Below are 24,690 nucleotides of genomic sequence, written 5' to 3'. Positions count from 1 at the left end.
GAGAGCGTTACACTGAAGATTTAAAGGTCCCTGGTTCGATCCCGGGTTTACTCAGAGTGGAGCCGTGAATGCTTTTCAGACACCATTCTGATGCTTGCTGGTTAGTTGCTTTTCGCAGAGCCTCCTTGAGTGTTTTCTACACTTCAGACAGACGAACTGACACTGTTGGTTCCATGGTGTAACGGTTAGCACTCTGGACTCTGAATCCAGCAATCTGAGTTCAAATCTCGGTGGAACCTTCAAGAGTCTGTCTGGCAGTGTTTGGCATGGAGGAGCTTGGGCTTATGTCACAATTTTGTCTCTGACAGTGTGTCTTTAAATGTATTGCTAAACTGGCCTCCTTTAACCATGGCCTCCAAACCATCTAGAACTCAAATAAAACTAAGCAGGAACTAAATTGAGCAGACAGATGTCATCTGATCCTCTGTGGAGCAGGATTACAGACCTCAGACAGCTTCTCATCAGCAAGATTTGTGTGGCAGTGCCACGGTGTAGATTTCTGCTGTTAAATTCAGCTTATGTGTTTTGTCGTTGATGTTTTAATCAACATTTATCTACGAGGGCAGGCCAAGCTAGAGCAGGTACGTAAAAATGGAGTTTCTCAGAAATCTGGTCAGTGCATGAGCTCTAATTCTGCCCTTGTACAATAATACACCTGCATGTTTTCACGCCTACTTCTCCCTGTTCTCAGTTCCTCATCTGCAATTTAAACTTTGTACAACAGAAGTGAATGTGTCTGAGATGGCTCAGATTGGCTGCCATGCAGGGTAGCCGTTTGCGGTTGACTGGAGGCTCGTGTCCTTTGCTTTGATGTTTTTCTCAATATTGGTTTACAAGGTTCGGAGAGCGTTACACTGAAGATTTAAAGGTCCCTGGTTCGATCCCGGGTTTACTCAGAGTGGAGCCGTGAATGCTTTTCAGACACCATTCTGATGCTTGCTGGTTAGTTGCTTTTCGCAGAGCCTCCTTGAGTGTTTTCTACACTTCAGACAGACGAACTGACACTGTTGGTTCCATGGTGTAACGGTTAGCACTCTGGACTCTGAATCCAGCAATCCGAGTTCAAATCTCGGTGGAACCTTCAAGAGTCTGTCTGGCAGTGTTTGGCATGGAGGAGCTTGGGCTTATGTCACAATTTTGTCTCTGACAGTGTGTCTTTAAATGTATTGCTAAACTGGCCTCCTTTAACCATGGCCTCCAAACCATCTAGAACTCAAATAAAACTAAGCAGGAACTAAATTGAGCAGACAGATGTCATCTGATCCTCTGTGGAGCAGGATTACAGACCTCAGACAGCTTCTCATCAGCAAGATTTGTGTGGCAGTGCCACGGTGTAGATTTCTGCTGTTAAATTCAGCTTATGTGTTTTGTCATTGATGTTTTAATCAACATTTATCTACGAGGGCAGGCCAAGCTAGAGCAGGTACGTAAAAATGGAGTTTCTCAGAAATCTGGTCAGTGCATGAGCTCTAATTCTGCCCTTGTCAGCTACAGAGGCAGGATGTTAGAGCGACCGTAGCGTCGAGCAGAGTGAAATACGTAGCAAATTGGCCTTTACCGAAGAGCAACCTGTGGCTCGTTGGTCTAGGGGTATGATTCTCGCTTAGGGTGCGAGAGGTCCTGTGTTCAAATCCCGGACAAGCCCTCTTCTGTCTTTGCAGCCTCTTTTCTAGAGCAGATTCTGCCATTCTTGGGCCAAACATACGCCACTGTCAAGTAGACTAAAGCTGCGACTGCATGTTTTCATGCCCACATCTCGCTGCTCTTCTTAGTTCCTCATCTGCAGTTTAAACTTTGCCTTGACATTTTTCTAAACATTGGTTTAGGAATGCAGCCCAAGCATTCTTGGATCGCTTCACGGCGCTGTGAGCCTTCATCTTGCGTTTGCTAGTTGTAGGAGCATCTGAGGGCTTGTCGGTTATGGGGTGTGTTTTTTTTGTTTTATTGCTGGTATGGGAGCGAGAGGGCCCAAGCTCAAATCCCAGAGACCTCGCTTTGCAGCTCCTTTATTTGAGTAGTATCTGGGAACATGGTGGCTCGTTGGTCTAGGGGTATGATTCTCGCTTCGGGTGCGAGAGGTCCCGGGTTCAAATCCCGGACGAGCCCACATTGAGCATCTTACTGAAAAGTAGCAGACCGTTCTGCCTTCTTTCGGCCAATAATACAGCTGCATGTTTTCACGCCAACTTCTCCCTGTTCTCAGTTCCTCATCTGCAATTTAAACTTTGTACAATCCAGCAATCCAGCAATCCGAGTTCAAATCTCGGTGGAACCTTCAAGAGTCTGTCTGGCAGTGTTTGGCATGGAGGAGCTTGGGCTTATGTCACAATTTTGTCTCTGACAGTGTGTCTTTAAATGTATTGCTAAACTGGCCTCCTTTAACCATGGCCTCCAAACCATCTAGAACTCAAATAAAACTAAGCAGGAACTAAATTGAGCAGACAGATGTCATCTGATCCTCTGTGGAGCAGGATTACAGACCTCAGACAGCTTCTCATCAGCAAGATTTGTGTGGCAGTGCCACGGTGTAGATTTCTGCTGTTAAAGAGCCCTCTTCTGTCTTTGCAGCCTCTTTTCTAGAGCAGTTTCAGTCCATTCTGCCATTCTTGGGCCAAACATACGCCACTGTCAGGTTTTTTTTTGTTTTATTGCTGGTATGGGAGCGAGAGGGCCCAAGCTCAAATCCCAGAGACCTCACTTTGCAGCTCCTTTTTTTGAGTAGTATCTGGGAACATGGTGGCTCGTTGGTCTAGGGGTATGATTCTCGCTTCGGGTGCGAGAGGTCCCGGGTTCAAATCCCGGACGAGCCCACATTGAGCATCTTACTGAAAAGTAGCAGACCGTTCTGCCTTCTTTCGGCCAATAATACACCTGCATGTTTTCACGCCAACTTCTCCCTGTTCTCAGTTCCTCATCTGCAATTTAAACTTTGTACAACAGAAGTGAATGTGTCTGAGATGGCTCAGATTGGCTGCCATGCAGGGTAGCCGTTTGCGGTTGACTGGAGGCTCGTGTCCTTTGCTTTGATGTTTTTCTCAATATTGGTTTACAAGGTTCGGAGAGCGTTACACTGAAGATTTAAAGGTCCCTGGTTCGATCCCGGGTTTACTCAGAGTGGAGCCGTGAATGCTTTTCAGACACCATTCTGATGCTTGCTGGTTAGTTGCTTTTCGCAGAGCCTCCTTGAGTGTTTTCTACACTTCAGACAGACGAACTGACACTGTTGGTTCCATGGTGTAACGGTTAGCACTCTGGACTCTGAATCCAGCAATCCGAGTTCAAATCTCGGTGGAACCTTCAAGAGTCTGTCTGGCAGTGTTTGGCATGGAGGAGCTTGGGCTTATGTCACAATTTTGTCTCTGACAGTGTGTCTTTAAATGTATTGCTAAACTGGCCTCCTTTAACCATGGCCTCCAAACCATCTAGAACTCAAATAAAACTAAGCAGGAACTAAATTGAGCAGACAGATGTCATCTGATCCTCTGTGGAGCAGGATTACAGACCTCAGACAGCTTCTCATCAGGAAGATTTGTGTGGCAGTGCCACGGTGTAGATTTCTGCTGTTAAATTCAGCTTATGTGTTTTGTCATTGATGTTTTAATCAACATTTATCTACGAGGGCAGGCCAAGCTAGAGCAGGTACGTAAAAATGGAGTTTCTCAGAAATCTGGTCAGTGCATGAGCTCTAATTCTGCCCTTGTCAGCTACAGAGGCAGGATGTTAGAGCGACCGTAGCGTCGAGCAGAGTGAAATACGTAGCAAATTGGCCTTTACCGAAGAGCAACCTGTGGCTCGTTGGTCTAGGGGTATGATTCTCGCTTAGGGTGCGAGAGGTCCCGGGTTCAAATCCCGGACGAGCCCTCTTCTGTCTTTGCAGCCTCTTTTCTAGAGCAGATTCTGCCATTCTTGGGCCAAACATACGCCACTGTCAAGTAGACTAAAGCTGCGACTGCATGTTTTCATGCCCACATCTCGCTGCTCTTCTTAGTTCCTCATCTGCAGTTTAAACTTTGCCTTGACATTTTTCTAAACATTGGTTTAGGAATGCAGCCCAAGCATTCTTGGATCGCTTCACGGCGCTGTGAGCCTTCATCTTGCGTTTGCTAGTTGTAGGAAGATCTGAGGGCTTGTCGGTTATGGGGTGTGTTTTTTTTGTTTTATTGCTGGTATGGGAGCGAGAGGGCCCAAGCTCAAATCCCAGAGACCTCGCTTTGCAGCTCCTTTTTTTGAGTAGTATCTGTGAACATGGTGGCTCGTTGGTCTAGGGGTATGATTCTCGCTTCGGGTGTGAGAGGTCCCGGGTTCAAATCCCGGACGAGCCCACATTGAGCATCTTACTGAAAAGTAGCAGACCGTTCTGCCTTCTTTCGGCCAATAATACACCTGCATGTTTTCACGCCAACTTCTCCCTGTTCTCAGTTCCTCATCTGCAATTTAAACTTTGTACAACAGAAGTGAATGTGTCTGAGATGGCTCAGATTGGCTGCCATGCAGGGTAGCCGTTTGCGGTTGACTGGAGGCTCGTGTCCTTTGCTTTGATGTTTTTCTCAATATTGGTTTACAAGGTTCGGAGAGCGTTACACTGAAGATTTAAAGGTCCCTGGTTCGATCCCGGGTTTACTCAGAGTGGAGCCGTGAATGCTTTTCAGACACCATTCTGATGCTTGCTGGTTAGTTGCTTTTCGCAGAGCCTCCTTGAGTGTTTTCTACACTTCAGACAGATGAACTGATACTGTTGGTTCCATGGTGTAACGGTTAGCACTCTGGACTCTGAATCCAGCAATCCGAGTTCAAATCTCGGTGGAACCTTCAAGAGTCTGTCTGGCAGTGTTTGGCATGGAGGAGCTTGGGCTTATGTCACAATTTTGTCTCTGACAGTGTGTCTTTAAATGTATTGCTAAACTGGCCTCCTTTAACCATGGCCTCCAAACCATCTAGAACTCAAATAAAACTAAGCAGGAACTAAATTGAGCAGACAGATGTCATCTGATCCTCTGTGGAGCAGGATTACAGACCTAAGACAGCTTCTCATCAGCAAGATTTGTGTGGCAGTGCCACGGTGTAGATTTCTGCTGTTAAATTCAGCTTATGTGTTTTGTCGTTGATGTTTTAATCAACATTTATCTACGATGGCAGGCCAAGCTAGAGCAGGTACGTAAAAATGGAGTTTCTCAGAAATCTGGTCAGTGCATGAGCTCTAATTCTGCCCTTGTCAGCTACAGAGGCAGGATGTTAGAGCGACCGTAGCGTCGAGCAGAGTGAAATACGTAGCAAATTGGCCTTTACCGAACAGCAACCTGTGGCTCGTTGGTCTAGGGGTATGATTCTCGCTTAGGGTGCGAGAGGTCCCGGGTTCAAATCCTGGACGAGCCCTCTTCTGTCTTTGCAGCCTCTTTTCTAGAGCAGTTTCAGTCCATTCTGCCATTCTTGGGCCAAACATACGCCACTGTCAAGTAGACTAAAGCTGCGACTGCATGTTTTCATGCCCACATCTCGCTGCTCTTCTTAGTTCCTCATCTGCAGTTTAAACTTTGCCTTGACATTTTTCTAAACATTGGTTTAGGAATGCAGCCCAAGCATTCTTGGATCGCTTCACGGCGCTGTGAGCCTTCATCTTGCGTTTGCTAGTTGCAGGAGCATCTGAGGGCTTGTCGGTTATGGGGTGTGTTTTTTTTGTTTTATTGCTGGTATGGGAGCGAGAGGGCCCAAGCTCAAATCCCAGAGACCTCGCTTTGCAGCTCCTTTTTTTGAGTAGTATCTGGAAACATGGTGGCTCGTTGGTCTAGGGGTATGATTCTCGCTTCGGGTGCGAGAGGTCCCGGGTTCAAATCCCGGACGAGCCCTCTTCTGTCTTTGCAGCCTCTTTTCTAGAGCAGATTCTGCCATTCTTGGGCCAAACATACGCCACTGTCAAGTAGACTAAAGCTGCGACTGCATGTTTTCATGCCCACATCTCGCTGCTCTTCTTAGTTCCTCATCTGCAGTTTAAACTTTAACTTGACATTTTTCTAAACATTGGTTTAGGAATGCAGCCCAAGCATTCTTGGATCGCTTCACGGCGCTGTCAGCCTTCATCTTGCGTTTGCTAGTTGCAGGAGCATCTGAGGGCTTGTCGGTTTTGGGGTGTGTTTTTTTTGTTTTATTGCTGGTATGGGAGCGAGAGGGCCCAAGCTCAAATCCCAGAGACCTCGCTTTGCAGCTCCTTTTTTTGAGTAGTATCTGGGAACATGGTGGCTCGTTGGTCTAGGGGTATGATTCTCGCTTCGGGTGCGAGAGGTCCCGAGTTCAAATCCCGGACGAGCCCACATTGGGCATCTTACTGAAAAGTAGCAGACCGTTCTGCCTTCTTTCGGCCAATAATACACCTGCATGTTTTCACGCCAACTTCTCCCTGTTCTCAGTTCCTCATCTGCAATTTAAACTTTGTACAACAGAAGTGAATGTGTCTGAGATGGCTCAGATTGGCTGCCATGCAGGGTAGCCGTTTGCGGTTGACTGGAGGCTCGTGTCCTTTGCTTTGATGTTTTTCTCAATATTGGTTTACAAGGTTCGGAGAGCGTTACACTGAAGATTTAAAGGTCCCTGGTTCGATCCCGGGTTTACTCAGAGTGGAGCCGTGAATGCTTTTCAGACACCATTCTGATGCTTGCTGGTTAGTTGCTTTTCGCAGAGCCTCCTTGAGTGTTTTCTACACTTCAGACAGACGAACTGACACTGTTGGTTCCATGGTGTAACGGTTAGCACTCTGGACTCTGAATCCAGCAATCCGAGTTCAAATCTCGGTGGAACCTTCAAGAGTCTGTCTGGCAGTGTTTGGCATGGAGGAGCTTGGGCTTATGTCACAATTTTGTCTCTGACAGTGTGTCTTTAAATGTATTGCTAAACTGGCCTCCTTTAACCATGGCCTCCAAACCATCTAGAACTCAAATAAAACTAAGCAGGAACTAAATTGAGCAGACAGATGTCATCTGATCCTCTGTGGAGCAGGATTACAGACCTCAGACAGCTTCTCATCAGCAAGATTTGTGTGGCAGTGCCACGGTGTAGATTTCTGCTGTTAAATTCAGCTTATGTGTTTTGTCGTTGATGTTTTAATCAACATTTATCTACGAGGGCAGGCCAAGCTAGAGCAGGTACGTAAAAATGGAGTTTCTCAGAAATCTGGTCAGTGCATGAGCTGTAATTCTGCCCTTGTCAGCTGCAGAGGCAGGATGTTAGAGCGACCGTAGCGTCGAGCAGAGTGAAATACGTAGCAAATTGGCCTTTACCGAACAGCAACCTGTGGCTCGTTGGTCTAGGGGTATGATTCTCGCTTAGGGTGCGAGAGGTCCCGGGTTCAAATCCCGGACGAGCCCTCTTCTGTCTTTGCAGCCTCATTTCTAGAGCAGTTTCAGTCCATTCTGCCATTCTTGGGCCAAACATACGCCACTGTCAAGTAGACTAAAGCTGCGACTGCATGTTTTCATGCCCACATCTCGCTGCTCTTCTTAGTTCCTCATCTGCAGTTTAAACTTTAACTTGACATTTTTCTAAACATTGGTTTAGGAATGCAGCCCAAGCATTCTTGGATCGCTTCACGGCGCTGTGAGCCTTCATCTTGCGTTTGCTAGTTGCAGGAGCATCTGAGGGCTTGTCGGTTATGGGGTGTGTTTTTTTTGTTTTATTGCTGGTATGGGAGCGAGAGGGCCCAAGCTCAAATCCCAGAGACCTCGCTTTGCAGCTCCTTTTTTTGAGTAGTATCTGGGAACATGGTGGCTCGTTGGTCTAGGGGTATGATTCTCGCTTCGGGTGTGAGAGGTCCCGGGTTCAAATCCCGGACGAGCCCACATTGAGCATCTTACTGAAAAGTAGCAGACCGTTCTGCCTTCTTTCGGCCAATAATACACCTGCATGTTTTCACGCCAACTTCTCCCTGCTCTTAGTTCCTCATCTGCAATTTAAACTTTGTACAACAGAAGTGAATGTGTCTGAGATGGCTCAGATTGGCTGCCATGCAGGGTAGCCGTTTGCGGTTGACTGGAGGCTCGTGTCCTTTGCTTTGATGTTTTTCTCAATATTGGTTTACAAGGTTCGGAGAGCGTTACACTGAAGATTTAAAGGTCCCTGGTTCGATCCCGGGTTTACTCAGAGTGGAGCCGTGAATGCTTTTCAGACACCATTCTGATGCTTGCTGGTTAGTTGCTTTTCGCAGAGCCTCCTTGAGTGTTTTCTACACTTCAGACAGACGAACTGACACTGTTGGTTCCATGGTGTAACGGTTAGCACTCTGGACTCTGAATCCAGCAATCCGAGTTCAAATCTCGGTGGAACCTTCAAGAGTCTGTCTGGCAGTGTTTGGCATGGAGGAGCTTGGGCTTATGTCACAATTTTGTCTCTGACAGTGTGTCTTTAAATGTATTGCTAAACTGGCCTCCTTTAACCATGGCCTCCAAACCATCTAGAACTCAAATAAAACTAAGCAGGAACTAAATTGAGCAGACAGATGTCATCTGATCCTCTGTGGAGCAGGATTACAGACCTCAGACAGCTTCTCATCAGCAAGATTTGTGTGGCAGTGCCACGGTGTAGATTTCTGCTGTTAAATTCAGCTTATGTGTTTTGTCGTTGATGTTTTAATCAACATTTATCTACGATGGCAGGCCAAGCTAGAGCAGGTACGTAAAAATGGAGTTTCTCAGAAATCTGGTCAGTGCATGAGCTCTAATTCTGCCCTTGTCAGCTACAGAGGCAGGATGTTAGAGCGACCGTAGCGTCGAGCAGAGTGAAATACGTAGCAAATTGGCCTTTACCGAACAGCAACCTGTGGCTCGTTGGTCTAGGGGTATGATTCTCGCTTAGGGTGCGAGAGGTCCCGGGTTCAAATCCCGGACGAGCCCTCTTCTGTCTTTGCAGCCTCTTTTCTAGAGCAGTTTCAGTCCATTCTGCCATTCTTGGGCCAAACATACGCCACTGTCAAGTAGACTAAAGCTGCGACTGCATGTTTTCATGCCCACATCTCGCTGCTCTTCTTAGTTCCTCATCTGCAGTTTAAACTTTGCCTTGACATTTTTCTAAACATTGGTTTAGGAATGCAGCCCAAGCATTCTTGGATCGCTTCACGGCGCTGTGAGCCTTCATCTTGCGTTTGCTAGTTGCAGGAGCATCTGAGGGCTTGTCGGTTATGGGGTGTGTTTTTTTTGTTTTATTGCTGGTATGGGAGCGAGAGGGCCCAAGCTCAAATCCCAGAGACCTCGCTTTGCAGCTCCTTTTTTTGAGTAGTATCTGGGAACATGGTGGCTCGTTGGTCTAGGGGTATGATTCTCGCTTCGGGTGCGAGAGGTCCCGGGTTCAAATCCCGGACGAGCCCACATTGGGCATCTTACTGAAAAGTAGCAGACCGTTCTGCCTTCTTTTGGCCAATAATACACCTGCATGTTTTCACGCCAACTTCTCCCTGTTCTCAGTTCCTCATCTGCAATTTAAACTTTGTACAACAGAAGTGAATGTGTCTGAGATGGCTCAGATTGGCTGCCATGCAGGGTAGCCGTTTGCGGTTGACTGGAGGCTCGTGTCCTTTGCTTTGATGTTTTTCTCAATATTGGTTTACAAGGTTCGGAGAGCGTTACACTGAAGATTTAAAGGTCCCTGGTTCGATCCCGGGTTTACTCAGAGTGGAGCCGTGAATGCTTTTCAGACACCATTCTGATGCTTGCTGGTTAGTTGCTTTTCGCAGAGCCTCCTTGAGTGTTTTCTACACTTCAGACAGACGAACTGACACTGTTGGTTCCATGGTGTAACGGTTAGCACTCTGGACTCTGAATCCAGCAATCCGAGTTCAAATCTCGGTGGAACCTTCAAGAGTCTGTCTGGCAGTGTTTGGCATGGAGGAGCTTGGGCTTATGTCACAATTTTGTCTCTGACAGTGTGTCTTTAAATGTATTGCTAAACTGGCCTCCTTTAACCATGGCCTCCAAACCATCTAGAACTCAAATAAAACTAAGCAGGAACTAAATTGAGCAGACAGATGTCATCTGATCCTCTGTGGAGCAGGATTACAGACCTCAGACAGCTTCTCATCAGCAAGATTTGTGTGGCAGTGCCACGGTGTAGATTTCTGCTGTTAAATTCAGCTTATGTGTTTTGTCGTTGATGTTTTAATCAACATTTATCTACGATGGCAGGCCAAGCTAGAGCAGGTACGTAAAAATGGAGTTTCTCAGAAATCTGGTCAGTGCATGAGCTCTAATTCTGCCCTTGTCAGCTACAGAGGCAGGATGTTAGAGCGACCGTAGCGTCGAGCAGAGTGAAATACGTAGCAAATTGGCCTTTACCGAACAGCAACCTGTAGCTCGTTGGTCTAGGGGTATGATTCTCGCTTAGGGTGCGAGAGGTCCCGGGTTCAAATCCCGGACGAGCCCTCTTCTGTCTTTGCAGCCTCTTTTCTAGAGCAGTTTCAGTCCATTCTGCCATTCTTGGGCCAAACATACGCCACTGTCAAGTAGACTAAAGCTGCGACTGCATGTTTTCATGCCCACATCTCGCTGCTCTTCTTAGTTCCTCATCTGCAGTTTAAACTTTGCCTTGACATTTTTCTAAACATTGGTTTAGGAATGCAGCCCAAGCATTCTTGGATCGCTTCACGGCGCTGTGAGCCTTCATCTTGCGTTTGCTAGTTGCAGGAGCATCTGAGGGCTTGTCGGTTATGGGGTGTGTTTTTTTTGTTTTATTGCTGGTATGGGAGCGAGAGGGCCCAAGCTCAAATCCCAGAGACCTCGCTTTGCAGCTCCTTTTTTTGAGTAGTATCTGGGAACATGGTGGCTCGTTGGTCTAGGGGTATGATTCTCGCTTCGGGTGCGAGAGGTCCCGGGTTCAAATCCCGGACGAGCCCACATTGAGCATCTTACTGAAAAGTAGCAGACCGTTCTGCCTTCTTTCGGCCAATAATACACCTGCATGTTTTCACGCCAACTTCTCCCTGCTCTCAGTTCCTCATCTGCAATTTAAACTTTGTACAACAGAAGTGAATGTGTCTGAGATGGCTCAGATTGGCTGCCATGCAGGGTAGCCGTTTGCGGTTGACTGGAGGCTCGTGTCCTTTGCTTTGATGTTTTTCTCAATATTGGTTTACAAGGTTCGGAGAGCGTTACACTGAAGATTTAAAGGTCCCTGGTTCGATCCCGGGTTTACTCAGAGTGGAGCCGTGAATGCTTTTCAGACACCATTCTGATGCTTGCTGGTTAGTTGCTTTTCGCAGAGCCTCCTTGAGTGTTTTCTACACTTCAGACAGACGAACTGACACTGTTGGTTCCATGGTGTAACGGTTAGCACTCTGGACTCTGAATCCAGCAATCCGAGTTCAAATCTCGGTGGAACCTTCAAGAGTCTGTCTGGCAGTGTTTGGCATGGAGGAGCTTGGGCTTATGTCACAATTTTGTCTCTGACAGTGTGTCTTTAAATGTATTGCTAAACTGGCCTCCTTTAACCATGGCCTCCAAACCATCTAGAACTCAAATAAAACTAAGCAGGAACTAAATTGAGCAGACAGATGTCATCTGATCCTCTGTGGAGCAGGATTACAGACCTCAGACAGCTTCTCATCAGCAAGATTTGTGTGGCAGTGCCACGGTGTAGATTTCTGCTGTTAAATTCAGCTTATGTGTTTTGTCGTTGATGTTTTAATCAACATTTATCTACGATGGCAGGCCAAGCTAGAGCAGGTACGTAAAAATGGAGTTTCTCAGAAATCTGGTCAGTGCATGAGCTCTAATTCTGCCCTTGTCAGCTACAGAGGCAGGATGTTAGAGCGACCGTAGCGTCGAGCAGAGTGAAATACGTAGCAAATTGGCCTTTACCGAACAGCAACCTGTGGCTCGTTGGTCTAGGGGTATGATTCTCGCTTAGGGTGCGAAAGGTCCCGGGTTCAAATCCCGGACGAGCCCTCTTCTGTCTTTGCAGCCTCTTTTCTAGAGCAGTTTCAGTCCATTCTGCCATTCTTGGGCCAAACATACGCCACTGTCAAGTAGACTAAAGCTGCGACTGCATGTTTTCATGCCCACATCTCGCTGCTCTTCTTAGTTCCTCATCTGCAGTTTAAACTTTGCCTTGACATTTTTCTAAACATTGGTTTAGGAATGCAGCCCAAGCATTCTTGGATCGCTTCACGGCGCTGTGAGCCTTCATCTTGCGTTTGCTAGTTGCAGGAGCATCTGAGGGCTTGTCGGTTATGGGGTGTGTTTTTTTTGTTTTATTGCTGGTATGGGAGCGAGAGGGCCCAAGCTCAAATCCCAGAGACCTCGCTTTGCAGCTCCTTTTTTTGAGTAGTATCTGGGAACATGGTGGCTCGTTGGTCTAGGGGTATGATTCTCGCTTCGGGTGCGAGAGGTCCCGGGTTCAAATCCCGGACGAGCCCACATTGAGCATCTTACTGAAAAGTAGCAGACCGTTCTGCCTTCTTTCGGCCAATAATACACCTGCATGTTTTCACGCCAACTTCTCCCTGCTCTCAGTTCCACATCTGCAATTTAAACTTTGTACAACAGAAGTGAATGTGTCTGAGATGGCTCAGATTGGCTGCCATGCAGGGTAGCCGTTTGCGGTTGACTGGAGGCTCGTGTCCTTTGCTTTGATGTTTTTCTCAATATTGGTTTACAAGGTTCGGAGAGCGTTACACTGAAGATTTAAAGGTCCCTGGTTCGATCCCGGGTTTACTCAGAGTGGAGCCGTGAATGCTTTTCAGAATCAGAATCAGAATCAGAATGAGCTTTATTGCCAGGTATGTACACATACGAGGAATTTGTTTTCGTGACAGAAGCTCCGCAGTACAACAGAATGACAGCGACAGAACATAAAACACATAATAAAAGAATAAAAAATACAAATAAGTAGATAGTGAATAACAATATATAAATGAAAATTGTAGGCAAGTATATTACAAAATGAAGTTATGTATGTACATATATATTGTGTGCAAAATTTAAGTGTATACTAAGTATGTGTGTTAGATAAATAAAGTGTGTGTGTGTATATAAATATAAAGTGTAGTGTGTCCGCCGTTATTATAAGCTGTTCATAAGATGGATTGCCTGAGGGAAGAAACTGGTCCTGTGTCTGGTCGTGTTCTTTTCAGACACCATTCTGATGCTTGCTGGTTAGTTGCTTTTCGCAGAGCCTCCTTGAGTGTTTTCTACACTTCAGACAGACGAACTGACACTGTTGGTTCCATGGTGTAACGGTTAGCACTCTGGACTCTGAATCCAGCAATCTGAGTTCAAATCTCGGTGGAACCTTCAAGAGTCTGTCTGGCAGTGTTTGGCATGGAGGAGCTTGGGCTTATGTCACAATTTTGTCTCTGACAGTGTGTCTTTAAATGTATTGCTAAACTGGCCTCCTTTAACCATGGCCTCCAAACCATCTAGAACTCAAATAAAACTAAGCAGGAACTAAATTGAGCAGACAGATGTCATCTGATCCTCTGTGGAGCAGGATTACAGACCTCAGACAGCTTCTCATCAGCAAGATTTGTGTGGCAGTGCCACGGTGTAGATTTCTGCTGTTAAATTCAGCTTATGTGTTTTGTCGTTGATGTTTTAATCAACATTTATCTACGAGGGCAGGCCAAGCTAGAGCAGGTACGTAAAAATGGAGTTTCTCAGAAATCTGGTCAGTGCATGAGCTCTAATTCTGCCCTTGTACAATAATACACCTGCATGTTTTCACGCCTACTTCTCCCTGTTCTCAGTTCCTCATCTGCAATTTAAACTTTGTACAACAGAAGTGAATGTGTCTGAGATGGCTCAGATTGGCTGCCATGCAGGGTAGCCGTTTGCGGTTGACTGGAGGCTCGTGTCCTTTGCTTTGATGTTTTTCTCAATATTGGTTTACAAGGTTCGGAGAGCGTTACACTGAAGATTTAAAGGTCCCTGGTTCGATCCCGGGTTTACTCAGAGTGGAGCCGTGAATGCTTTTCAGACACCATTCTGATGCTTGCTGGTTAGTTGCTTTTCGCAGAGCCTCCTTGAGTGTTTTCTACACTTCAGACAGACGAACTGACACTGTTGGTTCCATGGTGTAACGGTTAGCACTCTGGACTCTGAATCCAGCAATCCGAGTTCAAATCTCGGTGGAACCTTCAAGAGTCTGTCTGGCAGTGTTTGGCATGGAGGAGCTTGGGCTTATGTCACAATTTTGTCTCTGACAGTGTGTCTTTAAATGTATTGCTAAACTGGCCTCCTTTAACCATGGCCTCCAAACCATCTAGAACTCAAATAAAACTAAGCAGGAACTAAATTGAGCAGACAGATGTCATCTGATCCTCTGTGGAGCAGGATTACAGACCTCAGACAGCTTCTCATCAGCAAGATTTGTGTGGCAGTGCCACGGTGTAGATTTCTGCTGTTAAATTCAGCTTATGTGTTTTGTCATTGATGTTTTAATCAACATTTATCTACGAGGGCAGGCCAAGCTAGAGCAGGTACGTAAAAATGGAGTTTCTCAGAAATCTGGTCAGTGCATGAGCTCTAATTCTGCCCTTGTCAGCTACAGAGGCAGGATGTTAGAGCGACCGTAGCGTCGAGCAGAGTGAAATACGTAGCAAATTGGCCTTTACCGAAGAGCAACCTGTGGCTCGTTGGTCTAGGGGTATGATTCTCGCTTAGGGTGCGAGAGGTCCTGTGTTCAAATCCCGGACAAGCCCTCTTCTGTCTTTGCAGCCTCTTTTCTAGAGCAGATTCTGCCATTCTTGGGCCAAACATACGCCACTGTCAAGTAGACTAAAGCTGCGACTGCATGTTTTCATGCCCACATCTCGCTGCTCTTCTTAGTTCCTCATCTGCAGTTTAAACTTTGCCTTGACATTTTTCTAAACATTGGTTTAGGAATGCAGCCCAAGCATTCTTGGATCGCTTCACGGCGCTGTGAGCCTTCATCTTGCGTTTGCTAGTTGTAGGAGCATCTGAGGGCTTGTCGGTTATGGGGTGTGTTTTTTTTGTTTTATTGCTGGTATGGGAGCGAGAGGGCCCAAGCTCAAATCCCAGAGACCTCGCTTTGCAGCTCCTTTTTTTGAGTAGTATCTGGGAACATGGTGGCTCGTTGGTCTAGGGGTATGATTCTCGCTTCGGGTGCGAGAAGTCCCGGGTTCAAATCCCGGACGAGCCCACATTGAGCATCTTACTGAAAAGTAGCAGACCGTTCTGCCTTCTTTCGGCCAATAATACACCTGCATGTTTTCACGCCAACTTCTCCCTGTTCTCAGTTCCTCATCTGCAATTTAAACTTTGTACAATCCAGCAATCCAGCAATCCGAGTTCAAATCTCGGTGGAACCTTCAAGAGTCTGTCTGGCAGTGTTTGGCATGGAGGAGCTTGGGCTTATGTCACAATTTTGTCTCTGACAGTGTGTCTTTAAATGTATTGCTAAACTGGCCTCCTTTAACCATGGCCTCCAAACCATCTAGAACTCAAATAAAACTAAGCAGGAACTAAATTGAGCAGACAGATGTCATCTGATCCTCTGTGGAGCAGGATTACAGACCTCAGACAGCTTCTCATCAGCAAGATTTGTGTGGCAGTGCCACGGTGTAGATTTCTGCTGTTAAAGAGCCCTCTTCTGTCTTTGCAGCCTCTTTTCTAGAGCAGTTTCAGTCCATTCTGCCATTCTTGGGCCAAACATACGCCACTGTCAGGTTTTTTTTTGTTTTATTGCTGGTATGGGAGCGAGAGGGCCCAAGCTCAAATCCCAGAGACCTCACTTTGCAGCTCCTTTTTTTGAGTAGTATCTGGGAACATGGTGGCTCGTTGGTCTAGGGGTATGATTCTCGCTTCGGGTGCGAGAGGTCCCGGGTTCAAATCCCGGACGAGCCCACATTGAGCATCTTACTGAAAAGTAGCAGACCGTTCTGCCTTCTTTCGGCCAATAATACACCTGCATGTTTTCACGCCAACTTCTCCCTGTTCTCAGTTCCTCATCTGCAATTTAAACTTTGTACAACAGAAGTGAATGTGTCTGAGATGGCTCAGATTGGCTGCCATGCAGGGTAGCCGTTTGCGGTTGACTGGAGGCTCGTGTCCTTTGCTTTGATGTTTTTCTCAATATTGGTTTACAAGGTTCGGAGAGCGTTACACTGAAGATTTAAAGGTCCCTGGTTCGATCCCGGGTTTACTCAGAGTGGAGCCGTGAATGCTTTTCAGACACCATTCTGATGCTTGCTGGTTAGTTGCTTTTCGCAGAGCCTCCTTGAGTGTTTTCTACACTTCAGACAGACGAACTGACACTGTTGGTTCCATGGTGTAACGGTTAGCACTCTGGACTCTGAATCCAGCAATCCGAGTTCAAATCTCGGTGGAACCTTCAAGAGTCTGTCTGGCAGTGTTTGGCATGGAGGAGCTTGGGCTTATGTCACAATTTTGTCTCTGACAGTGTGTCTTTAAATGTATTGCTAAACTGGCCTCCTTTAACCATGGCCTCCAAACCATCTAGAACTCAAATAAAACTAAGCAGGAACTAAATTGAGCAGACAGATGTCATCTGATCCTCTGTGGAGCAGGATTACAGACCTCAGACAGCTTCTCATCAGGAAGATTTGTGTGGCAGTGCCACGGTGTAGATTTCTGCTGTTAAATTCAGCTTATGTGTTTTGTCATTGATGTTTTAATCAACATTTATCTACGAGGGCAGGCCAAGCTAGAGCAGGTACGTAAAAATGGAGTTTCTCAGAAATCTGGTCAGTGCATGAGCTCTAATTCTGCCCTTGTCAGCTACAGAGGCAGGATGTTAGAGCGACCGTTGCGTCGAGCAGAGTGAAATACGTAGCAAATTGGCCTTTACCGAAGAGCAACCTGTGGCTCGTTGGTCTAGGGGTATGATTCTCGCTTAGGGTGCGAGAGGTCCCGGGTTCAAATCCCGGACGAGCCCTCTTCTGTCTTTGCAGCCTCTTTTCTAGAGCAGATTCTGCCATTCTTGGGCCAAACATACGCCACTGTCAAGTAGACTAAAGCTGCGACTGCATGTTTTCATGCCCACATCTCGCTGCTCTTCTTAGTTCCTCATCTGCAGTTTAAACTTTCCCTTGACATTTTTCTAAACATTGGTTTAGGAATGCAGCCCAAGCATTCTTGGATCGCTTCACGGCGCTGTGAGCCTTCATCTTGCGTTTGCTAGTTGTAGGAAGATCTGAGGGCTTGTCGGTTATGGGGTGTGTTTTTTTTGTTTTATTGCTGGTATGGGAGCGAGAGGGCCCAAGCTCAAATCCCAGAGACCTCGCTTTGCAGCTCCTTTTTTTGAGTAGTATCTGTGAACATGGTGGCTCGTTGGTCTAGGGGTATGATTCTCGCTTCGGGTGTGAGAGGTCCCGGGTTCAAATCCCGGACGAGCCCACATTGAGCATCTTACTGAAAAGTAGCAGACCGTTCTGCCTTCTTTCGGCCAATAATACACCTGCATGTTTTCACGCCAACTTCTCCCTGTTCTCAGTTCCTCATCTGCAATTTAAACTTTGTACAACAGAAGTGAATGTGTCTGAGATGGCTCAGATTGGCTGCCATGCAGGGTAGCCGTTTGCGGTTGACTGGAGGCTCGTGTCCTTTGCTTTGATGTTTTTCTCAATATTGGTTTACAAGGTTCGGAGAGCGTTACACTGAAGATTTAAAGGTCCCTGGTTCGATCCCGGGTTTACTCAGAGTGGAGCCGTGAATGCTTTTCAGACACCATTCTGATGCTTGCTGGTTAGTTGCTTTTCGCAGAGCCTCCTTGAGTGTTTTCTACACTTCAGACAGATGAACTGATACTGTTGGTTCCATGGTGTAACGGTTAGCACTCTGGACTCTGAATCCAGCAATCCGAGTTCAAATCTCGGTGGAACCTTCAAGAGTCTGTCTGGCAGTGTTTGGCATGGAGGAGCTTGGGCTTATGTCACAATTTTGTCTCTGACAGTGTGTCTTTAAATGTATTGCTAAACTGGCCTCCTTTAACCATGGCCTCCAAACCATCTAGAACTCAAATAAAACTAAGCAGGAACTAAATTGAGCAGACAGATGTCATCTGATCCTCTGTGGAGCAGGATTACAGACCTCAGACAGCTTCTCATCAGCAAGATTTGTGTGGCAGTGCCACGGTGTAGATTTCTGCTGTTAAATTCAGCTTATGTGTTTTGTCGTTGATGTTTTAATCAACATTTATCTACGATGGCAGGCCAAGCTAGAGCAGGTACGTAAAAATGGAGTTTCTCAGAAATCTGGTCAGTGCATGAGCTCTAATTCTGCCCTTGTCAGCTACAGAGGCAGGATGTTAGAGCGACCGTAGCGTCGAGCAGAGTGAAATACGTAGCAAATTGGCCTTTACCGAACAGCAACCTGTGGCTCGTTGGTCTAGGGGTATGATTCTCGCTTAGGGTGCGAGAGGTCCCGGGTTCAAATCCTGGACGAGCCCTCTTCTGTCTTTGCAGCCTCTTTTCTAGAGCAGTTTCAGTCCATTCTGCCATTCTTGGGCCAAACATACGCCACTGTCAAGTAGACTAAAGCTGCGACTGCATGTTTTCATGCCCACATCTCGCTGCTCTTCTTAGTTCCTCATCTGCAGTTTAAACTTTGCCTTGACATTTTTCTAAACATTGGTTTAGGAATGCAGCCCAAGCATTCTTGGATCGCTTCATGGCGCTGTGAGCCTTCATCTTGCGTTTGCTAGTTGCAGGAGCATCTGAGGGCTTGTCGGTTATGGGGTGTGTTTTTTTTGTTTTATTGCTGGTATGGGAGCGAGAGGGCCCAAGCTCAAATCCCAGAGACCTCGCTTTGCAGCTCCTTTTTTTGAGTAGTATCTGGAAACATGGTGGCTCGTTGGTCTAGGGGTATGATTCTCGCTTCGGGTGCGAGAGGTCCCGGGTTCAAATCCCGGACGAGCCCTCTTCTGTCTTTGCAGCCTCTTTTCTAGAGCAGATTCTGCCATTCTTGGGCCAAACATACGCCACTGTCAAGTAGACTAAAGCTGCGACTGCATGTTTTCATGCCCACATCTCGCTGCTCTTCTTAGTTCCTCATCTGCAGTTTAAACTTTAACTTGACATTTTTCTAAACATTGGTTTAGGAATGCAGCCCAAGCATTCTTGGATCGCTTCACGGCGCTGTGAGCCTTCATCTTGCGTTTGCTAGTTGCAGGAGCATCTGAGGGCTTGTCGGTTATGGGGTGTGTTTTTTTTGTTTTATTGCTGGTATGGGAGCGAGAGGGCCCAAGCTCAAATCCCAGAGACCTCGCTTTGCAGCTCCTTTTTTTGAGTAGTATCTGGGAACATGGTGGCTCGTTGGTCTAGGGGTATGATTCTCGCTTCGGGTGCGAGAGGTCCCGAGTTCAAATCCCGGACGAGCCCACATTGGGCATCTTACTGAAAAGTAGCAGACCGTTCTGCCTTCTTTCGGCCAATAATACACCTGCATGTTTTCACGCCAACTTCTCCCTGTTCTCAGTTCCTCATCTGCAATTTAAACTTTGTACAACAGAAGTGAATGTGTCTGAGATGGCTCAGATTGGCTGCCATGCAGGGTAGCCGTTTGCGGTTGACTGGAGGCTCGTGTCCTTTGCTTTGATGTTTTTCTCAATATTGGTTTACAAGGTTCGGAGAGCGTTACACTGAAGATTTAAAGGTCCCTGGTTCGATCCCGGGTTTACTCAGAGTGGAGCCGTGAATGCTTTTCAGACACCATTCTGATGCTTGCTGGTTAGTTGCTTTTCGCAGAGCCTCCTTGAGTGTTTTCTACACTTCAGACAGACGAACTGACACTGTTGGTTCCATGGTGTAACGGTTAGCACTCTGGACTCTGAATCCAGCAATCCGAGTTCAAATCTCGGTGGAACCTTCAAGAGTCTGTCTGGCAGTGTTTGGCATGGAGGAGCTTGGGCTTATGTCACAATTTTGTCTCTGACAGTGTGTCTTTAAATGTATTGCTAAACTGGCCTCCTTTAACCATGGCCTCCAAACCATCTAGAACTCAAATAAAACTAAGCAGGAACTAAATTGAGCAGACAGATGTCATCTGATCCTCTGTGGAGCAGGATTACAGACCTCAGACAGCTTCTCATCAGCAAGATTTGTGTGGCAGTGCCACGGTGTAGATTTCTGCTGTTAAATTCAGCTTATGTGTTTTGTCGTTGATGTTTTAATCAACATTTATCTACGAGGGCAGGCCAAGCTAGAGCAGGTACGTAAAAATGGAGTTTCTCAGAAATCTGGTCAGTGCATGAGCTCTAATTCTGCCCTTGTACAATAATACACCTGCATGTTTTCACGCCTACTTCTCCCTGTTCTCAGTTCCTCATCTGCAATTTAAACTTTGTACAACAGAAGTGAATGTGTCTGAGATGGCTCAGATTGGCTGCCATGCAGGGTAGCCGTTTGCGGTTGACTGGAGGCTCGTGTCCTTTGCTTTGATGTTTTTCTCAATATTGGTTTACAAGGTTCGGAGAGCGTTACACTGAAGATTTAAAGGTCCCTGGTTCGATCCCGGGTTTACTCAGAGTGGAGCCGTGAATGCTTTTCAGACACCATTCTGATGCTTGCTGGTTAGTTGCTTTTCGCAGAGCCTCCTTGAGTGTTTTCTACACTTCAGACAGACGAACTGACACTGTTGGTTCCATGGTGTAACGGTTAGCACTCTGGACTCTGAATCCAGCAATCCGAGTTCAAATCTCGGTGGAACCTTCAAGAGTCTGTCTGGCACTGTTTGGCATGGAGGAGCTTGGGCTTATGTCACAATTTTGTCTCTGACAGTGTGTCTTTAAATGTATTGCTAAACTGGCCTCCTTTAACCATGGCCTCCAAACCATCTAGAACTCAAATAAAACTAAGCAGGAACTAAATTGAGCAGACAGATGTCATCTGATCCTCTGTGGAGCAGGATTACAGACCTCAGACAGCTTCTCATCAGCAAGATTTGTGTGGCAGTGCCACGGTGTAGATTTCTGCTGTTAAATTCAGCTTATGTGTTTTGTCGTTGATGTTTTAATCAACATTTATCTACGATGGCAGGCCAAGCTAGAGCAGGTACGTAAAAATGGAGTTTCTCAGAAATCTGGTCAGTGCATGAGCTCTAATTCTGCCCTTGTCAGCTACAGAGGCAGGATGTTAGAGCGACCGTAGCGTCGAGCAGAGTGAAATACGTAGCAAATTGGCCTTTACCGAACAGCAACCTGTGGCTCGTTGGTCTAGGGGTATGATTCTCGCTTAGGGTGCGAGAGGTCCCGGGTTCAAATCCCGGACGAGCCCTCTTCTGTCTTTCTGTCTTTTGTCATTCGGTTATGGGGTGTGTTTTTTTTTGTTTTATTGCTGGTATGGGAGCGAGAGGGCCCAAGCTCAAATCCCAGAGACCTCGTCTGTCTTTGCAGCCTCTTTTCTAGAGCAGTTTCAGTCCATTCTGCCATTCTTGGGCCAAACATACGCCACTGTCAAGTAGACTAAAGCTGCGACTGCATGTTTTCATGCCCACATCTCGCTGCTCTTCTTAGTTCCTCATCTGCAGTTTAAACTTTGCCTTGACATTTTTCTAAACATTGGTTTAGGAATGCAGCCCAAGCATTCTTGGATCGCTTCACGGCGCTGTGAGCCTTCATCTTGCGTTTGCTAGTTGCAGGAGCATCTGAGGGCTTGTCGGTTATGGGGTGTGTTTTTTTTGTTTTATTGCTGGTATGGGAGCGAGAGGGCCCAAGCTCAAATCCCAGAGACCTCGCTTTGCAGCTCCTTTTTTTGAGTAGTATCTGGGAACATGGTGGCTCGTTGGTCTAGGGGTATGATTCTCGCTTCGGGTGCGAGAGGTCCCGGGTTCAAATCCCGGACTAGCCCACATTGGGCATCTTACTGAAAAGTAGCAGACCGTTCTGCCTTTTTTCGGCCAATAATACACCTGCATGTTTTCACGCCTACTTCTCCCTGTTCTCAGTTCCTCATCTGCAATTTAAACTTTGTACAACAGAAGTGAATGTGTCTGAGATGGCTCAGATTGGCTGCCATGCAGGGTAGCCGTTTGCGGTTGACTGGAGGCTCGTGTCCTTTGCTTTGATGTTTTTCTCAATATTGGTTTACAAGGTTCGGAGAGCGTTACACTGAAGATTTAAAGGTCCCTGGTTCGATCCCGGGTTTACTCAGAGTGGAGCCGTGAATGCTTTTCAGACACCATTCTGATGCTTGCTGGTTAGTTGCTTTTCGCAGAGCCTCCTTGAGTGTTTTCTACACTTCAGACAGATGAACTGATACTGTTGGTTCCATGGTGTAACGGTTAGCACTCTGGACTCTGAATCCAGCAATCCGAGTTCAAATCTCGGTGGAACCTTCAAGAGTCTGTCTGGCAGTGTTTGGCATGGAGGAGCTTGGGCTTATGTCACAATTTTGTCTCTGACAGTGTGTCTTTAAATGTATTGCTAAACTGGCCTCCTTTAACCATGGCCTCCAAACCATCTAGAACTCAAATAAAACTAAGCAGGAACTAAATTGAGCAGACAGATGTCATCTGATCCTCTGTGGAGCAGGATTACAGACCTCAGACAGCTTCTCATCAGCAAGATTTGTGTGGCAGTGCCACGGTGTAGATTTCTGCTGTTAAATTCAGCTTATGTGTTTTGTCGTTGATGTTTTAATCAACATTTATCTACGATGGCAGGCCAAGCTAGAGCAGGTACGTAAAAATGGAGTTTCTCAGAAATCTGGTCAGTGCATGAGCTCTAATTCTGCCCTTGTCAGCTACAGAGGCAGGATGTTAGAGCGACCGTAGCGTCGAGCAGAGTGAAATACGTAGCAAATTGGCCTTTACCGAACAGCAACCTGTGGCTCGTTGGTCTAGGGGTATGATTCTCGCTTAGGGTGCGAGAGGTCCCGGGTTCAAATCCTGGACGAGCCCTCTTCTGTCTTTGCAGCCTCTTTTCTAGAGCAGTTTCAGTCCATTCTGCCATTCTTGGGCCAAACATACGCCACTGTCAAGTAGACTAAAGCTGCGACTGCATGTTTTCATGCCCACATCTCGCTGCTCTTCTTAGTTCCTCATCTGCAGTTTAAACTTTGCCTTGACATTTTTCTAAACATTGGTTTAGGAATGCAGCCCAAGCATTCTTGGATCGCTTCACGGCGCTGTGAGCCTTCATCTTGCGTTTGCTAGTTGCAGGAGCATCTGAGGGCTTGTCGGTTATGGGGTGTGTTTTTTTTGTTTTATTGCTGGTATGGGAGCGAGAGGGCCCAAGCTCAAATCCCAGAGACCTCGCTTTGCAGCTCCTTTTTTTGAGTAGTATCTGGAAACATGGTGGCTCGTTGGTCTAGGGGTATGATTCTCGCTTCGGGTGCGAGAGGTCCCGGGTTCAAATCCCGGACGAGCCCTCTTCTGTCTTTGCAGCCTCTTTTCTAGAGCAGATTCTGCCATTCTTGGGCCAAACATACGCCACTGTCAAGTAGACTAAAGCTGCGACTGCATGTTTTCATGCCCACATCTCGCTGCTCTTCTTAGTTCCTCATCTGCAGTTTAAACTTTAACTTGACATTTTTCTAAACATTGGTTTAGGAATGCAGCCCAAGCATTCTTGGATCGCTTCACGGCGCTGTGAGCCTTCATCTTGCGTTTGCTAGTTGCAGGAGCATCTGAGGGCTTGTCGGTTATGGGGTGTGTTTTTTTTTGTTTTATTGCTGGTATGGGAGCGAGAGGGCCCAAGCTCAAATCCCAGAGACCTCGCTTTGCAGCTCCTTTTTTTGAGTAGTATCTGGGAACATGGTGGCTCGTTGGTCTAGGGGTATGATTCTCGCTTCGGGTGCGAGAGGTCCCGAGTTCAAATCCCGGACGAGCCCACATTGGGCATCTTACTGAAAAGTAGCAGACCGTTCTGCCTTCTTTCGGCCAATAATACACCTGCATGTTTTCACGCCAACTTCTCCCTGTTCTCAGTTCCTCATCTGCAATTTAAACTTTGTACAACAGAAGTGAATGTGTCTGAGATGGCTCAGATTGGCTGCCATGCAGGGTAGCCGTTTGCGGTTGACTGGAGGCTCGTGTCCTTTGCTTTGATGTTTTTCTCAATATTGGTTTACAAGGTTCGGAGAGCGTTACACTGAAGATTTAAAGGTCCCTGGTTCGATCCCGGGTTTACTCAGAGTGGAGCCGTGAATGCTTTTCAGACACCATTCTGATGCTTGCTGGTTAGTTGCTTTTCGCAGAGCCTCCTTGAGTGTTTTCTACACTTCAGACAGACGAACTGACACTGTTGGTTCCATGGTGTAACGGTTAGCACTCTGGACTCTGAATCCAGCAATCTGAGTTCAAATCTCGGTGGAACCTTCAAGAGTCTGTCTGGCAGTGTTTGGCATGGAGGAGCTTGGGCTTATGTCACAATTTTGTCTCTGACAGTGTGTCTTTAAATGTATTGCTAAACTGGCCTCCTTTAACCATGGCCTCCAAACCATCTAGAACTCAAATAAAACTAAGCAGGAACTAAATTGAGCAGACAGATGTCATCTGATCCTCTGTGGAGCAGGATTACAGACCTCAGACAGCTTCTCATCAGCAAGATTTGTGTGGCAGTGCCACGGTGTAGATTTCTGCTGTTAAATTCAGCTTATGTGTTTTGTCGTTGATGTTTTAATCAACATTTATCTACGAGGGCAGGCCAAGCTAGAGCAGGTACGTAAAAATGGAGTTTCTCAGAAATCTGGTCAGTGCATGAGCTCTAATTCTGCCCTTGTACAATAATACACCTGCATGT

General features: G+C 46.6%; 43 non-coding genes across 43 annotated transcripts; all 43 read left to right on the top strand.

Annotated features, from left to right (window-relative positions):
• Nucleotides 1-167: 167 nt before the first annotated feature.
• On the top strand, nucleotides 168-239 carry trnaq-cug (transfer RNA glutamine (anticodon CUG)). Its single transcript has one exon. It is a non-coding gene; the product is annotated as a tRNA-Gln (tRNA).
• Nucleotides 240-1,009: 770 nt separating this feature from the next.
• trnaq-cug (transfer RNA glutamine (anticodon CUG)) lies at nucleotides 1,010-1,081 on the top strand. The gene has a single exon. It is a non-coding gene; the product is annotated as a tRNA-Gln (tRNA).
• A 953-nt stretch (nucleotides 1,082-2,034) lies between these two features.
• trnap-cgg (transfer RNA proline (anticodon CGG)) lies at nucleotides 2,035-2,106 on the top strand. The gene has a single exon. It is a non-coding gene; the product is annotated as a tRNA-Pro (tRNA).
• Nucleotides 2,107-2,738: 632 nt separating this feature from the next.
• Nucleotides 2,739-2,810, top strand: trnap-cgg (transfer RNA proline (anticodon CGG)). Its single transcript has one exon. It is a non-coding gene; the product is annotated as a tRNA-Pro (tRNA).
• A 415-nt stretch (nucleotides 2,811-3,225) lies between these two features.
• Nucleotides 3,226-3,297, top strand: trnaq-cug (transfer RNA glutamine (anticodon CUG)). Its single transcript has one exon. It is a non-coding gene; the product is annotated as a tRNA-Gln (tRNA).
• Nucleotides 3,298-3,789: 492 nt separating this feature from the next.
• trnap-agg (transfer RNA proline (anticodon AGG)) lies at nucleotides 3,790-3,861 on the top strand. Its single transcript has one exon. It is a non-coding gene; the product is annotated as a tRNA-Pro (tRNA).
• A 389-nt stretch (nucleotides 3,862-4,250) lies between these two features.
• Nucleotides 4,251-4,322, top strand: trnap-cgg (transfer RNA proline (anticodon CGG)). Its single transcript has one exon. It is a non-coding gene; the product is annotated as a tRNA-Pro (tRNA).
• Nucleotides 4,323-4,737: 415 nt separating this feature from the next.
• Nucleotides 4,738-4,809, top strand: trnaq-cug (transfer RNA glutamine (anticodon CUG)). Its single transcript has one exon. It is a non-coding gene; the product is annotated as a tRNA-Gln (tRNA).
• A 492-nt stretch (nucleotides 4,810-5,301) lies between these two features.
• trnap-agg (transfer RNA proline (anticodon AGG)) lies at nucleotides 5,302-5,373 on the top strand. Its single transcript has one exon. It is a non-coding gene; the product is annotated as a tRNA-Pro (tRNA).
• A 398-nt stretch (nucleotides 5,374-5,771) lies between these two features.
• Nucleotides 5,772-5,843, top strand: trnap-cgg (transfer RNA proline (anticodon CGG)). The gene has a single exon. It is a non-coding gene; the product is annotated as a tRNA-Pro (tRNA).
• A 389-nt stretch (nucleotides 5,844-6,232) lies between these two features.
• Nucleotides 6,233-6,304, top strand: trnap-cgg (transfer RNA proline (anticodon CGG)). The gene has a single exon. It is a non-coding gene; the product is annotated as a tRNA-Pro (tRNA).
• A 415-nt stretch (nucleotides 6,305-6,719) lies between these two features.
• Nucleotides 6,720-6,791, top strand: trnaq-cug (transfer RNA glutamine (anticodon CUG)). The gene has a single exon. It is a non-coding gene; the product is annotated as a tRNA-Gln (tRNA).
• A 492-nt stretch (nucleotides 6,792-7,283) lies between these two features.
• On the top strand, nucleotides 7,284-7,355 carry trnap-agg (transfer RNA proline (anticodon AGG)). The gene has a single exon. It is a non-coding gene; the product is annotated as a tRNA-Pro (tRNA).
• Nucleotides 7,356-7,753: 398 nt separating this feature from the next.
• trnap-cgg (transfer RNA proline (anticodon CGG)) lies at nucleotides 7,754-7,825 on the top strand. The gene has a single exon. It is a non-coding gene; the product is annotated as a tRNA-Pro (tRNA).
• Nucleotides 7,826-8,240: 415 nt separating this feature from the next.
• trnaq-cug (transfer RNA glutamine (anticodon CUG)) lies at nucleotides 8,241-8,312 on the top strand. The gene has a single exon. It is a non-coding gene; the product is annotated as a tRNA-Gln (tRNA).
• A 492-nt stretch (nucleotides 8,313-8,804) lies between these two features.
• On the top strand, nucleotides 8,805-8,876 carry trnap-agg (transfer RNA proline (anticodon AGG)). The gene has a single exon. It is a non-coding gene; the product is annotated as a tRNA-Pro (tRNA).
• Nucleotides 8,877-9,274: 398 nt separating this feature from the next.
• Nucleotides 9,275-9,346, top strand: trnap-cgg (transfer RNA proline (anticodon CGG)). The gene has a single exon. It is a non-coding gene; the product is annotated as a tRNA-Pro (tRNA).
• Nucleotides 9,347-9,761: 415 nt separating this feature from the next.
• trnaq-cug (transfer RNA glutamine (anticodon CUG)) lies at nucleotides 9,762-9,833 on the top strand. The gene has a single exon. It is a non-coding gene; the product is annotated as a tRNA-Gln (tRNA).
• A 492-nt stretch (nucleotides 9,834-10,325) lies between these two features.
• Nucleotides 10,326-10,397, top strand: trnap-agg (transfer RNA proline (anticodon AGG)). The gene has a single exon. It is a non-coding gene; the product is annotated as a tRNA-Pro (tRNA).
• Nucleotides 10,398-10,795: 398 nt separating this feature from the next.
• Nucleotides 10,796-10,867, top strand: trnap-cgg (transfer RNA proline (anticodon CGG)). The gene has a single exon. It is a non-coding gene; the product is annotated as a tRNA-Pro (tRNA).
• A 415-nt stretch (nucleotides 10,868-11,282) lies between these two features.
• trnaq-cug (transfer RNA glutamine (anticodon CUG)) lies at nucleotides 11,283-11,354 on the top strand. The gene has a single exon. It is a non-coding gene; the product is annotated as a tRNA-Gln (tRNA).
• A 492-nt stretch (nucleotides 11,355-11,846) lies between these two features.
• trnap-agg (transfer RNA proline (anticodon AGG)) lies at nucleotides 11,847-11,918 on the top strand. The gene has a single exon. It is a non-coding gene; the product is annotated as a tRNA-Pro (tRNA).
• Nucleotides 11,919-12,316: 398 nt separating this feature from the next.
• trnap-cgg (transfer RNA proline (anticodon CGG)) lies at nucleotides 12,317-12,388 on the top strand. Its single transcript has one exon. It is a non-coding gene; the product is annotated as a tRNA-Pro (tRNA).
• An 805-nt stretch (nucleotides 12,389-13,193) lies between these two features.
• Nucleotides 13,194-13,265, top strand: trnaq-cug (transfer RNA glutamine (anticodon CUG)). The gene has a single exon. It is a non-coding gene; the product is annotated as a tRNA-Gln (tRNA).
• A 770-nt stretch (nucleotides 13,266-14,035) lies between these two features.
• Nucleotides 14,036-14,107, top strand: trnaq-cug (transfer RNA glutamine (anticodon CUG)). The gene has a single exon. It is a non-coding gene; the product is annotated as a tRNA-Gln (tRNA).
• A 953-nt stretch (nucleotides 14,108-15,060) lies between these two features.
• Nucleotides 15,061-15,132, top strand: trnap-cgg (transfer RNA proline (anticodon CGG)). Its single transcript has one exon. It is a non-coding gene; the product is annotated as a tRNA-Pro (tRNA).
• A 632-nt stretch (nucleotides 15,133-15,764) lies between these two features.
• trnap-cgg (transfer RNA proline (anticodon CGG)) lies at nucleotides 15,765-15,836 on the top strand. Its single transcript has one exon. It is a non-coding gene; the product is annotated as a tRNA-Pro (tRNA).
• A 415-nt stretch (nucleotides 15,837-16,251) lies between these two features.
• On the top strand, nucleotides 16,252-16,323 carry trnaq-cug (transfer RNA glutamine (anticodon CUG)). The gene has a single exon. It is a non-coding gene; the product is annotated as a tRNA-Gln (tRNA).
• A 492-nt stretch (nucleotides 16,324-16,815) lies between these two features.
• trnap-agg (transfer RNA proline (anticodon AGG)) lies at nucleotides 16,816-16,887 on the top strand. Its single transcript has one exon. It is a non-coding gene; the product is annotated as a tRNA-Pro (tRNA).
• Nucleotides 16,888-17,276: 389 nt separating this feature from the next.
• trnap-cgg (transfer RNA proline (anticodon CGG)) lies at nucleotides 17,277-17,348 on the top strand. Its single transcript has one exon. It is a non-coding gene; the product is annotated as a tRNA-Pro (tRNA).
• A 415-nt stretch (nucleotides 17,349-17,763) lies between these two features.
• On the top strand, nucleotides 17,764-17,835 carry trnaq-cug (transfer RNA glutamine (anticodon CUG)). The gene has a single exon. It is a non-coding gene; the product is annotated as a tRNA-Gln (tRNA).
• A 492-nt stretch (nucleotides 17,836-18,327) lies between these two features.
• On the top strand, nucleotides 18,328-18,399 carry trnap-agg (transfer RNA proline (anticodon AGG)). Its single transcript has one exon. It is a non-coding gene; the product is annotated as a tRNA-Pro (tRNA).
• A 398-nt stretch (nucleotides 18,400-18,797) lies between these two features.
• Nucleotides 18,798-18,869, top strand: trnap-cgg (transfer RNA proline (anticodon CGG)). Its single transcript has one exon. It is a non-coding gene; the product is annotated as a tRNA-Pro (tRNA).
• A 389-nt stretch (nucleotides 18,870-19,258) lies between these two features.
• Nucleotides 19,259-19,330, top strand: trnap-cgg (transfer RNA proline (anticodon CGG)). The gene has a single exon. It is a non-coding gene; the product is annotated as a tRNA-Pro (tRNA).
• Nucleotides 19,331-19,745: 415 nt separating this feature from the next.
• trnaq-cug (transfer RNA glutamine (anticodon CUG)) lies at nucleotides 19,746-19,817 on the top strand. Its single transcript has one exon. It is a non-coding gene; the product is annotated as a tRNA-Gln (tRNA).
• Nucleotides 19,818-20,587: 770 nt separating this feature from the next.
• Nucleotides 20,588-20,659, top strand: trnaq-cug (transfer RNA glutamine (anticodon CUG)). Its single transcript has one exon. It is a non-coding gene; the product is annotated as a tRNA-Gln (tRNA).
• A 492-nt stretch (nucleotides 20,660-21,151) lies between these two features.
• On the top strand, nucleotides 21,152-21,223 carry trnap-agg (transfer RNA proline (anticodon AGG)). The gene has a single exon. It is a non-coding gene; the product is annotated as a tRNA-Pro (tRNA).
• A 501-nt stretch (nucleotides 21,224-21,724) lies between these two features.
• On the top strand, nucleotides 21,725-21,796 carry trnap-cgg (transfer RNA proline (anticodon CGG)). The gene has a single exon. It is a non-coding gene; the product is annotated as a tRNA-Pro (tRNA).
• A 415-nt stretch (nucleotides 21,797-22,211) lies between these two features.
• On the top strand, nucleotides 22,212-22,283 carry trnaq-cug (transfer RNA glutamine (anticodon CUG)). Its single transcript has one exon. It is a non-coding gene; the product is annotated as a tRNA-Gln (tRNA).
• A 492-nt stretch (nucleotides 22,284-22,775) lies between these two features.
• Nucleotides 22,776-22,847, top strand: trnap-agg (transfer RNA proline (anticodon AGG)). Its single transcript has one exon. It is a non-coding gene; the product is annotated as a tRNA-Pro (tRNA).
• Nucleotides 22,848-23,245: 398 nt separating this feature from the next.
• Nucleotides 23,246-23,317, top strand: trnap-cgg (transfer RNA proline (anticodon CGG)). The gene has a single exon. It is a non-coding gene; the product is annotated as a tRNA-Pro (tRNA).
• A 390-nt stretch (nucleotides 23,318-23,707) lies between these two features.
• On the top strand, nucleotides 23,708-23,779 carry trnap-cgg (transfer RNA proline (anticodon CGG)). The gene has a single exon. It is a non-coding gene; the product is annotated as a tRNA-Pro (tRNA).
• A 415-nt stretch (nucleotides 23,780-24,194) lies between these two features.
• trnaq-cug (transfer RNA glutamine (anticodon CUG)) lies at nucleotides 24,195-24,266 on the top strand. The gene has a single exon. It is a non-coding gene; the product is annotated as a tRNA-Gln (tRNA).
• Nucleotides 24,267-24,690: the final 424 nt, after the last annotated feature.

This window comes from Carassius gibelio, chromosome B3, assembly GCF_023724105.1.
Source record: "Carassius gibelio isolate Cgi1373 ecotype wild population from Czech Republic chromosome B3, carGib1.2-hapl.c, whole genome shotgun sequence".
Classification (NCBI taxonomy): domain Eukaryota; kingdom Metazoa; phylum Chordata; class Actinopteri; order Cypriniformes; family Cyprinidae; genus Carassius; species Carassius gibelio.
The sequence above is the reverse complement of the archived record's forward strand: the minus strand, read 5'-3'. Positions and strand labels throughout refer to the sequence as shown.